The sequence below is a fragment of the Notamacropus eugenii genome, chromosome 6, assembly GCF_028372415.1.
Source record: "Notamacropus eugenii isolate mMacEug1 chromosome 6, mMacEug1.pri_v2, whole genome shotgun sequence".
Taxonomy (NCBI): domain Eukaryota; kingdom Metazoa; phylum Chordata; class Mammalia; order Diprotodontia; family Macropodidae; genus Notamacropus; species Notamacropus eugenii.
Genome location: NC_092877.1, coordinates 184,893,865 through 184,906,496, shown reverse-complemented (window position 1 = coordinate 184,906,496; position 12,632 = coordinate 184,893,865). Strand labels below are relative to the sequence as shown.

The 12,632-nt window shown below is 36.1% G+C and overlaps 1 pseudogene; it reads right to left on the bottom strand.

Moving 5' to 3' along the window:
* Positions 1-10,954, bottom strand: part of LOC140512212 (pyruvate kinase PKM pseudogene) — a 107,881-nt pseudogene extending 96,927 nt beyond the window's left edge.
* Positions 10,955-12,632: the final 1,678 nt, after the last annotated feature.

The window sequence follows — 12,632 nt, the reverse complement described above, 5'->3', positions numbered from 1 at the left end:
ATTATCTTATGATTTTACTATTATTTTGTGTACAGTGCATCCTGTTCATCATTTCTTATAACACAGTAGCATTCCATCGTAATCACACACCACAACTTGCTCAGCCATTCCCCAACTGATAGCCATTCCCTCAACTTCTAAATTTTCACTTCCAGAAAAGAAATGTTAAAAATATTTTTGTACATATAGGTTTTTTTCTTTCTTTTAAAAAAAATATCTTTCAGGTTCAGACCTAGTAGTGTTATTGCTAGGTCAAATGGTATGCATGCCTTTATACCCCTTTGGGAATTTTCTAATTGCTATACAGAATGTTTGAATCAATTCACAACTCCACCAACAATGCATTAAAGTTTCAGTTTTCCCATGTCTTCTGCAACATTTGTCATTTATCTTTTTTGTCCTATTAGGCAATAAAATAAGTGTGAGATAGTACCTCAGAATTTTTTTCATTTGCATTTCTTCAGTCACTAGTGAGTTAGAACATTTTGTATGACTACAGATAGTTTTAATTATTCAAAACTGTTCATACCTTTTGATCACTTATCAATTTGGGAATTGCACTTATTTTTTATACATTTGACTCAGTTTTCTATATATTTGAGAAATGAGATTTTGTTCAGAGAAACTTGTTTCAAAATTGCTTTCCCAGTTACAATTGCTAACTGTATTTCCCCTCATCCTTTATGTTATTTTCTCTGTCCCCTACTTTTATTTTATTCTCTCTCTTTCCTTTCACCCTGCATTTTCACAAAACGTTTTGTTTCCGACTTGCTGTTCCCCCAAACTACCCTCCCTTCTATCATCCCTTCTCTCTTCTCTTATCATTTTCCCCTTCTACTATACTGAAGGGTTCTTAAGCTATATTTCTATACCAAAATGAGTGTGTATGTTATTCTCTCTGAGTCATTTTTGAAGAGAATTAAGTTCCACAAATTCCAACATCTCCTCCACTGCAAAAGGTTTCCTTTCCTCTTTTATATGACATAATTTAGCCCATTCTACCTTGCCCTTTCTCTTTCTCACAGTACGTTCTTCTCTAACCTATTTGTTTTATTTTTTAGATATCATTCTTTCACATTCAGCTCACACCTGTGCCCTCTGACAACGTATTTTCCTTCTAAGTAACCAAATAATGAGAAAGGTCTTAGAAATTACAAATATAATCTTGAAATGTTGGAATATAAACAGTTTAAACTGATTAAGTTCCTTAAGATTCCCCAGTCCTGTTTACCTTTTTCATGGTTGTCCTGAGTCTTGTATTTGAAAGTCAGATTTTCTATCTAGCTCTGGTCTTTACATGAAGAATGTTTGAAAGTTCCCTAACTCACTGAATATTTATCTTTCCCCTAAAGTATTATACTCAGTTTTTCTGGGTAGGTGATTCTTGCTTGTAATTCTAGCTCATTTGTCCTCCAGAATACCATGGTGTCAACAGCGTGATCCTTTAAAGCAAAAATTGCTAAATCTTGTGTTATCCTGATTGTTGTTCTATAGTACTTAAATTGTTTCTTTTTGGATGCTTGCAATGTTTTCTCCTTAATCTAAGAACACTGGAATTTGACTGTGATATTCCTGATAGATTTTATTTTGGGATCTCTTTCAGGAATTGATTGGTGGATTATTTTCATTTATATTTCACCCTCTGATTCTAGAACACCCAGGCAGTCTACTTAATAATATCTTGAAAGATGATGTCTAGGCATTTATTTTTCCTGTCATGGCTTTCAAGCAGTTCAATAATTTTTAAATTGTTTCTCCTGCATCCGTTTTCCAAATAAGTTTTTTTTCCTGCAACGAGATATGTCTGTAAGACACATTTCTATATACTAAAGTGTATTGTTAACGTATTTTTTGGAGCTAGAGCAGAGGTGATAGGAGGTTAGTCATGAGAGCAGTCAGAACTGAAAGATACAGGAAAGCCCAAAGCTGACTATGAGTGTGAGAAGGGCTTTTTGTTTAAAGAAAACCTCTTTGTGATGTGTTTAAGGGAAGGCAGCTTGTGATTTGTGATTTAAGGGAACTTTTTGTGGGAAGTCTTACAGGGAGAAGGCCTGGGGAGGGTGTTGTTTCCTGCATTGTTATTGTGTATAGATTTTTGTTACTATATTGTTACTATGATGGATTATGACGTCTGTTCTGTCTTCCATGTAGTATTTTGTGATTCAGAATTGCGCTGGTATACTCATGGCCGCCACAGATGCAGCGAATACCCATTGGTGCTACAAATGGTGATGAGGATGGGATTGCAAAATATCAGACCCCTATTTGAAAATTGAAAGACAGAGGAGACAGAATAAGAAATAGTTTTGATAGGATGAGAGTATTTGTCTTATTTCTCCCTAGCAAGAGAATGGTTTAAAAACACAGGGCTTTGTGAAAACTGGAAACAAAGTCTACAGAAGACAGAACTCAGATATTTAGAAAGATGTTTGCACGGAACACCAGTAGAGCCAGGGACAGAAATGGCAGGGGTATGTAGAATAGCATGGGCATTGTTAACAAGATATTAAATTATTTGTAAAAGCAAAGAAAAGCTGATGAAGCAGAAGACTGAGATGGAAAAGGAGTTGGCTCCTTTGCATAAGAAACTTTTTTATGCTGCTGCCTTCAAACTCTCCTTTAGAAGATCAAGCTTCAAAATACCTGGTAGTAGAAGAAATAGCTCTCGTTGGTTTGGCTTACAGGAGGAGGTGAAGAATTAACGATAGTAAAGTGAATGCCGCACTTGCATAGACTGGACTTGACTGGGAGCCAAACGGAGGCCAGGAAGATGTGTGGGAAGAGAATGAGACAAACGAGTAAGCTGAGGTTCACACAATACTAAGAAAGAAGCAGGGGAATCAGGGGGCCCCACAATGTTTGGGGAGGTGATTGAGAATTTTACACAGGACGAGATCACAGATATTTTGAGTAGGCTCAGCCAAAGGATGGGAGAATCGTTGTTGCCTTGGATGGTGACAATCAGTGAAAAAGAGAAATTTCCTTGAGAGAGAAGAGCAAATAAATATCAGATTCAGAGTCAGAATAGACTGACAGCAAAAGAATTCTTGGGGGCAGAGCCACGTGTTAGCACTCTTTCCCAAACCCTGCAAAATACTTGTAAAAATTATTCTAAACAAATTGTGTAGGTGCAGAACCCTCAGAAGGAATGAGTGAAGCGAATCTCCAGCTCAAGACAACCTAGAAGGTCACAGGGAAGTGTCTATTGCACCACACTGGGAGCTCAGTGTGGGCCACGCCAGCACAGACAGGACCAGAGCAGATCTGGGTGGGGAACTGAATCTTGGGAACTCTTGGCAGTTTCCAGACTTCAATATCCCAAAATGCTAAGGACAGCTTAGAAGATGAATGGAAAAACCTTCTATGACCTGTGTGAGAGAGTAGAGTGGTTGAGACCTAGTCCCAGGGTGGCAGAGTGGTTGGAGGATCCCACGGAGGAAAAGCACTCAGCAACAGCAGAAGCATTAGGGGCAGGGGGTGGGGCAGCAGAAGCAGTGACTGTTTCTAGAGCTCTAGGTCCACAGATTGTGGGGGGATCAAGTGACTGACAGTACACCTTCCATTCCCAATGGAAGCAGAGAAATACCTTGTCAAAGAGTTCAAAAGTCAAGCATTTTTAGCTGGGAAAATGAGCAAAAACTGGAAAAAGAATCAGACTATAGGATCTTACATTGGTGACAAGGAAGGTCAAAGTATACAAGCCAAAGACAATAAAGTCAATGCTCCTTGATCCAAAGCCTCCAAGAAATATATGAATTGGTCTCTGGCTATAGCAGAGCTCAAAAAGGATTTTGAAAATCAAATAAGAGAAGTAGAGAAAAAATTGGGAAGAGAAATGGGAATGATGCAAGAAAATCATGAAAAATGAGTCAACTGCTAGCTAAAGGAGATCCAAAAAACGCTGACAAAAATAAACACCTTTAACAATACAGTAACCCAAGTAGTAAAAGACGTCCACAAAGCCAGAGTAGAAGGATGCCCTAAAAAGCAGAACTGACTAAATGAAAAAGGAGGTTCAAAAGCTCACTGAAGGAAATAATTCCTTAGATATTAGAATGGAGCAAAAGGAAGTTAATGACTTTATGAAAAATCAAGAAATTACTAAAGAAAGCCAAAGGAATGAGACAGCAGCTTTCAGTATGAAACATCTCATTGGAAAAAGCAACAGACCTGAAAAATGGATACAGGAGAGACAATTTAAAAATTACTGGACTTTGTGAAAGCCATGATCAAAAGCAGAGCCTAGACATCATCTTCCAATAAATTATCAGGGAAAAAAAATGACCTGATTGTATAATCAAAGGGTAAAAATACATATTGAAAGATTCCATTGATCGCCTCTTGGAAGACAACTCAAAATGAAAACTCCTGGGAATAATGTAGCCAAATTCCAGAAATCCCAGGTCAGGGGAGAAAATATTTCAAACAGCCAGAAAGAAACAATTCTAGTACTGTAAAAATAAAATCAGGATAACACAACATCTAGCAGCTTCTACATTAAGTGATCACAGGACTTGAAATATAATATTACATAGGCCAAAGGAGCTAGGATTAAAACCAAGAATCACCTTCTCAAGAAATTAATTGTTTACTCCTCTATTGAGATCAATAGATTTTGGAAGAATATAAGGCATCCCAACTAATGAACTATATAAAATGTACTGAGGAAAAAGGCTTGATGTGGAACTGAGCAGGAAGACAGGAGCTGCCCCTACAGATCTTCCTGAAACATTTTATCAGGTTTGTCACACCTCCAGGGAGAATAGGAGATTGGCCAGGTCTCAGCTCAGATTAAAGAAGGTGTGTCTCTAACCAGAATTATGCCCCCAGGACTGCAAACTGGAAAACAGTAAATGATAGTAAATGAGGGTCTGATGGTGAGATCATGGACTCTAGAAGCAAAGCTGACTCTCTATTTACCCTATTTCTGGTTACTGTCTCATTGTTTCTTTCTGACTTTTTGTCTGTTCACCTTGTTTGTGAGATTTGTTTTCTGCAGGTTTAATACCCTGCACCTATACTTGCATGATCACTCAAGTCGGATATCACCCGCTGTCCAATGTGCTGTGTCACCCCTGGACCTGGCATCAACCAAGCTCAGGATGCCAGCTGAGGAACTGACCCCTCAAACAGAACCGCTTGGGGCAGGAAGACCTCTACGTTCAATCTCATCAGGAAGTAGCAATGGAAAAAGAGACTTTCATCCCTTACCCCAATATTTTGGGCCCCATTTGATTGAGGGGGTAATGATGGGGAACTTGTATTAGAGTCCCACCCTAAGATATTGTTTTATCTGCTTGAGAGATCCCTGTTATGTTGTAAAGTTCCATTGGCACCAGTTGCCTCAGATATTTTTATATGTTTATTTTGTGTTACACCAGTTAAAGTTCTGTTGATATGAGGTGCCTCACCGACCTATGTAACAGACAAGAAAGATCTTGGGGTCAAATATATTAATAATGTATTTTTTGCTTGTTGTTAACATAATTTTGTTTCTTAAGGGGAGGATCTTTCCTACTCATTAATAGACCCATACCACCTGTCTGGGTCACATGGAAGCCTGAGTCACACGAGTGTGAGTCACATTGAGCCTATGGAGGGAGGAGTTTGCTAAAAGGATGGACCAAGAAGAGGCAGAGATAGAGTAGAGCTGAGAGGAAGTTAGTCATGAGAGCAATCAGAATTGAACGACACAGTGAAGTCCACAGATGGTTGTGAGTGTAAGAAGGGCATTTTGTTTAAGGGAAACCTGTTTGTGGTTTATTTAATGAAGCTGATTTTAAGAGGAAAGGCCTGAGATGGTGTTGTTCTTTTCATTAGTATTGTGTATAGATTTTTGCCACTGTGATGGATTTGGCTTTCTGTTGCCTGAATAAATGTTTTGGTTCTGTCTTCCATGTGGAGAGTCTGTGACATTTTGTGATTCAGAATTGGTCTGGGATATTTATGGTGACTGTAGGTTCTATGAATACTGCATTGGCGCTACATAAATTACATATATATATTATATACACTTATATCTATATCTATATATATATACATATATATGCACACATATACATACATATATGTGTGTATATGTATATGTGTATGTATATGTGAGTTGCTTATATATACACACATATATATTCTATATTTCTATAATATGTCTTCTTTTTTTCATTTATTTGGTTTCTCTTTTTTTGTTTCTTTATATCTCATAAAGTTATTAGCTTCCACTCCTTTCTAATTTTCAAGGAATTATTTTCTTCAGTGAGCTTTTTATCCTCTTTTTTCATACGTTCGCTTCTGCTTTTCAAAGAATTCTTCTCATTATCTGTGCCACACAACCACACAATTAATTATGTGTTAATTCACATGAACACTTCTGCATAATTCACTTTTCACTCATCAATCTGCTTTCAGATGAGATTCTTTAATAGCCATAAGTATCCAGCTGATATTGAGCCACATGGTCTATGTTATAATGTTTGACCTTCCCTTTCTGGATTGGTACTGTCTGCTTTCTCTTGTCTCCCCTAATGAGAAGAAGAAATGATAAACATGATTAACGTCCTTTTTATCTTTATATTTCCTTGGGAAAATATAGGTCCCAGTATTTTTCTCAGTCACAAAGAGGTAAAGGAATATCTTATTTCCGGTTAAAGCTCTCACCATGTCCTCTCTCTATTCCACTATAAATCATTATAGAAGCAGAAACAACTGAAAATATAATAATGAAGCAGAATTTCCCTTTCTTGTTATTTTTAAAAATATTACTTATCGGAAAAATAATAAGCAATAATTTCTGTTTTGATTGATAAATATTTTGTTCATATGGGGAAAGTTATTTCTTATACTCTCAGGGAATGAATGTTTTTGATATCTCCACATTTGTATTGATGATCCCACTCTTATTTGATCACTGGCTACCACTGTATTTGATTAACTTGGTTACTTAATTTTCTTATTAGGATAATTACAAGAACATGGAAAAGGGAGAAAGGGAGAGGGCGAAGGAGACGGAAGAAGAAGACAAATATAAACACAGAGAAACATAGGCATACACCCAGAGAAAGACAGAAAAAGACAGAGATAGAGAGATTCACTTGGTTGAGCTAAGTTATCTGACTCTTTCCCTCTATATTGTCTGACACATTCTCCCATGTATACTTTTTGTGATTTGTTTTGCTAGGATTTGGATAAATGGGTTTGCTATTTGCTTTGTATGTTCATCGTGGAATTGGCATTAGGTGGGAAATTCGTCAAGTCTCAGATAGAGCTCATAGGGTGTCACTTACCCTCAGAAATGACAAAGCAAAAAAAATACTTAAACCTGATCACATGCCCTAGACTAATAACATTTAAGTGGGTTAGATAGATGTTCTTGTAACCAGGTATCCCCTCTCCCTGAAAAGAGCAGAGAATTGCCTCTGGTCCTAACTTTCTGCTTTCCTTAAATTTCTCTTGGACAAAGGTTGGGGGAGAAGAGTGTTGAGATACCTATTCTGCCTTCTTTCAAGGCATATAAAAGAGGGTTCATGCAAGAGGTGGACCTCAGAATACATGTGGGTCACTCTCTTACACTTACAAAAAGAAATAGACATAAAGCAAAAAATATATCATTACTCTCTCTTATTCTTCTGATAATCATAATTGTAACCTATGTTTCAGAGGTAAAGTGTACAGTTTTTTGTGGATTTGAAATTGGTGTCTTGCTTATTTTAAAGGGCAACTATCTTTGGAATGAAGGAAGTGAAACTGATGCAAAAATAAAAGATAACTTTAAAGGGCATGCAAAGGCAGCAGACTCCCATCTGATATTGATTTGTAAGGGGGTAGATATGGCCTACCTTCCTTCTTTCTCCCACTGTAGTACATAATAATCAGTTAATTGTGAAAGCCCTAATGTTTTAGAATATCAAGGAGAAGCAGAGTTGGCATTTCTTTGCCTTCCTGTTTCCCTCTTGATGTAGTTTCTTAATTTTGGAGGCATTTGCTACCTTTATTCCAGCTTTTATCTGCTTTGGTCTCAGTATAGACTAACATTCATCCCGGCTTCTACCTTTCCTTGCTTGGCCTAAGAACTCATCAGCAATTGATTTTCAACTACTGTCACCTCCTAATCTTTTTCCCTCTAATAACTTCTATTTCATGTTGTGACACAATTGTGGAAAAACTTCTCTTTCCTCCTAAATGTATATCTTAGTACTATGACATAATGGTAAAAGACTACTCAGTTACTTTATGGAGCTATATGTTAAAATAAGCATCACCTTCCTGATGCCATGATCCTCTACGAAAATAACGGACAAACCATTCTGTGAGCAGTAGTAGTCGGAGATGCCCCACTGGACACCCAGCTGAAACTTGCCAGTTGGGCAATACCTGTCTTTCTTTCTTTCTTTTCTTCCTTCCTTCCTTCCTTCCTTCCTTTTTCTTTCTTTCTTTCTTTCTTTCTTTCTTTCTTTCTTTCTTTCTTTCTTTCTTTCTTTCTTTCTTTCTTCCTTCCTTCCTTTCTTCTTTCTTTCTTTCTTTCTTTCTTTCTTTCTTTCTTTCTTTCTTTCTTTCTTTCTTTCTTTTTTTTCTTTCTTTTTCTTTCTCTCTTTCTTTCTTTTCTTCCTCTTTTTCTTTCTTTCTTTTTCTTTCTTTCTTTTCTTCCTTCCCCCTTTCTTTTTTTCTTTCTTTTCCTTTTGCCCACATAAGGTATCATATTGAAATCAGGGATTATGGACTAGATTTTTTCTTTCTTAAGGACCTTTCCTTAAACCCAAATCACTTTGACTGTCATTGACTGACCAACAATAGTTCCAAGGCCAAGACCCAGTTTGTGACTGTTTGGGCTTTGATTGGCTCAGAGTGAATATAAATAGAAATTATTTCTTTTTTGGCTAGAAAACCTGAGGGTATTCCCCTCCATGACTGATTTTTTGACTAGGTAATAGAAATCATTCTCTGCTTAATTTTTTACCTAGCCTTAATTGAATAGACATTGCCTCAGTCAAAATGATACTTGTTAAAAACCTTAGCTTAGAAAGGCCAAGTTAGGGTATTGCATTCAGGGCCACATCCAGTTTTTCTGATCTATATCTTGTCTCTGGACCTACATGGCTCCAGAAGAGAAGGTGAAGCATAAACCTTCATCAGTTAAACCCAATCTATTTGCATTTCATGGGTTCACCACTCTGAAGGTATGATCCTGTTTGAGAATGAAGGGCAGACAGCAAGAACCTCAAAAGCAATTTTCATAAGACTGTAAAATTGAAAGGCTACGATGCTAGAGATCCAACACACACACACACACACACACACACACACACACACCTCCCCCCAACACATAAAGAATTTTCTCTACAAAATTCTTAATTTATGTTGCAAAAATCTTCAATATGTTGAATAGTAATATGTTTCCTAATAGCTTTTAGCTTTTAGTCCTACTTCTGTTTTGTGAAGTTATATATCTCATAACATACACACACACACACACACACACACACACACACACATATATATATATATATATATATATCTTATAACTCTTCAGTTATTTCTGTTTCATTCAGTAACCCCTCTTCTAGAGTTGAATATCTGTGTTTATTAGGAGGTTCTTTCTTATATTAATTTGAAGGTGTAAACCTTGTAGCTTATCTTTTATAAAACCCAAAACATCACTTAAATTAAGAGCTTATGGTGATGAAAAACAGGAAAAAGAGAAGTAGGAGGAAGAGAAATAGGATGAGTAGGAAGAGAAAGAGGAAGAGGAAGAGGAGACTGGAAAAGCAGAATGGGGCTAAGTTATGAAGGACTTTAAATGCCAAACAGATCACTTTATATTTGATCTTAGAGGTGATAAAGAGAGTTTAATACTACATATAAAGTGCTTATGATAGAACTCGTGAAAGTATTGCATAAACCATATAAACACATATAGAGTACCAGAACAATTTCAAATGCAACTTTTTTTGTCCCTTATTTACTTATTTTGCATTACTTCACATGTCTCTGTGATAATTTTTAAGTGATGTTGGATTGTTTATGTATACATTCAGTTTCTTTGGAATCTTATGTAGAGGAAATTAGATATTCAATAATTATTGACAGAGTGCCAAGTCTGGAGTCTGGAAGATCTGAATGCAAATAACCCTCACAAACTTATTAGAAGTATGACCTTGGGAAAGTTATTTAATCTCACTCTGCTTCAATTTCCCTCAACTGTAAAATGGGTATCAAATAACACCTATTCCAATACTAATGTCAATAATCAATAGTCAATGAACATTTATTAGGTTCCTAGTTTGTTCCAGGAACTCTTTTAAGTACTGGATGCTAAGCACCACAGGTACTAAAAAAAAGACAATGTCTTCTCACAGGAAGTTTAGAAGCTAATGGGTAGGGGGAAGAGTTGTGTAAGATATGGGTATGGTAGAGCAGTTCAAGATTTCAGAGAGTTAGAGATATTATGAAGTAGTGTAACTAGGTGAGAAATGAGAGGTGCTTAGTTGAGTTCCCTCCTTAAACTCACATGTTGGAGTTTATACATCCATTCTTCAATCAGAGAGGCAGAGGATAGTGATGAGGTAGAGTAACAAGGCTGATAGAATCTTGGAGGATGATGAATATTTTGTTTCCAAATAATGAACTTCATGAGGCAAGAGAGAGATATGAGATGTTCAAAAGGAGCTCAAACAAACAAAAAATGAGAGATTCAAATTGTTTTCAGGATTAAATATTTGCTTCTTTCCTTCCTTAATTTTTTTTGATTTTTGCATATGATAATCTAAAATTTGTGGTATAGGTTTACTTTCCACGTTTCATTCAAAATGGTTACACTTTGCTTCTTTAAATTAGCAATATAGCCTTCAAGATTCCTACTGTACATGTCGAATGAAATATAAATGATCTTCTGGTGGTTTTCTGTTGGGGTTGGTAGATTCATTAGTTCAGTATATTCTTGTTGCTGGTTGGTATTCGTCATTAGGTATTTTATTGATAGGTCCATGATTACTTCTGTGCTTCTTATGATGACAACGTGCTGCAAATATTGCTCTGTGGAGAAACATTTTTTTTTAACATTTTTATGGGTTATCTGGTTCTCTGTTGCTGATTTTTAAAAATTAATTTTTACTTTGTTTAATTTTATATTTTATTTTCAAAATTATGGATGAATGTTTTCTTTTATAATGATTTGATAGTCACATTTTTTAGTTGGAATTATACCATTAGTCACAAAGAGAATTTTTGGAAATGACATCATGAGTTTACTCTTCTCCTCAAAATCATCTCAGACTATCATTTTTTGGTTATCCATTTCATTATTAAGTAGGATTTCTGGAGTTTCTTTGAAGATTTTCAAAGGCTTGAAATTGGTGTACGTTTCAGATTTTAGTAACTTCTCAATTTTATCTCTAGTTTCATTTAATTGTAACACAGAGACGAAGTTTTTTCGAAGTATTGACTTTTGCTGGTGTGTAACATGTAGTATTGTTATTGTTAAGGTCTTAAGTCCATTCCTTGTAACATTTTGGTTTGTCACTTTAGTGAACAGAGGCAAATGCACTGAAGCATTTCCAAAAGGTAGGATGGTGGTATTTCATATTCATGCTAGTTCATTTTGTTCACTTATTATACTATATCATAAGGAGGCATTACGTATTTTTTTCAAGCTGATTATTCTTACATGATTAAGTAGGGCTAGTCAAAAAATCTCTGAGGATCGTCAATTTTTATTTTTGTACATCCTTGGGAACAATTGGGTCATAATTATTAGTGCAAAAACCCAATATATCATATATCAGAACTCAGAGCTATTTTAGCAGTTTTGAGGCATACAGAGCACCTATATATAAAAGTCAGCATCATTCCCCTCCTTTGACATTCAATTCTCTTACCTCCCACTCATATTTCTTGAATGTTGCATTAGGCTTTTCAGGCAATGATGATGATGGTGGTGGTGGTGGTGGTGGTGATGGTGATAATGATTAAATGGCCCTCCCCCATGTAGTACCGCACTGCTCATTGAGAATTTTGGAAAAATAAAACCCTTGTTACAAATTTGTGTTTCCAAGAAGGACAAACTTCTGCATTACATACACGCACACACATACATGTACAAACAATGGCCACAATAATTGTTATGTCATGGCATAGGGATTATATGATATTTATGATATGTTCATTCAATCATTTTAAAATTTGACAAACTTTCAAGCAATTTTATTAGTATTCTCAATAAATGGTAATCAAATAAATGTTCACAATGTGTGTCGCACCCCACTTATTGCCTTCCCACCTATATGCTTGTAGTGTAAGATCGATTTTCATACTTAATTGGGTGTGTATGTTACTCCCTCCTTAAGCCAAATGTAATGAGAGTAAGGTCCACTTTTTCTCAACTTCCTCCTCTTCTCCTCCATTAAAGAAGTTTTATCTTCCCTTTTTATGTGAGAGAAAATTTGTCGCATTTTATTTCTCCCTTCCTCCTCCCAATATATTCCGTTATCATCCCTTATGCATTTTTAGATATCATCCCTTCATATTCAACCCACCCTCTGACCTCTGTAATGTATATAATCCCATCCAAATAACCTCATACTGAGAAAAGTCTCAAGAGTTACAAATACTATCTTTCCATGTAGGAATGTAAACAGTCCAAA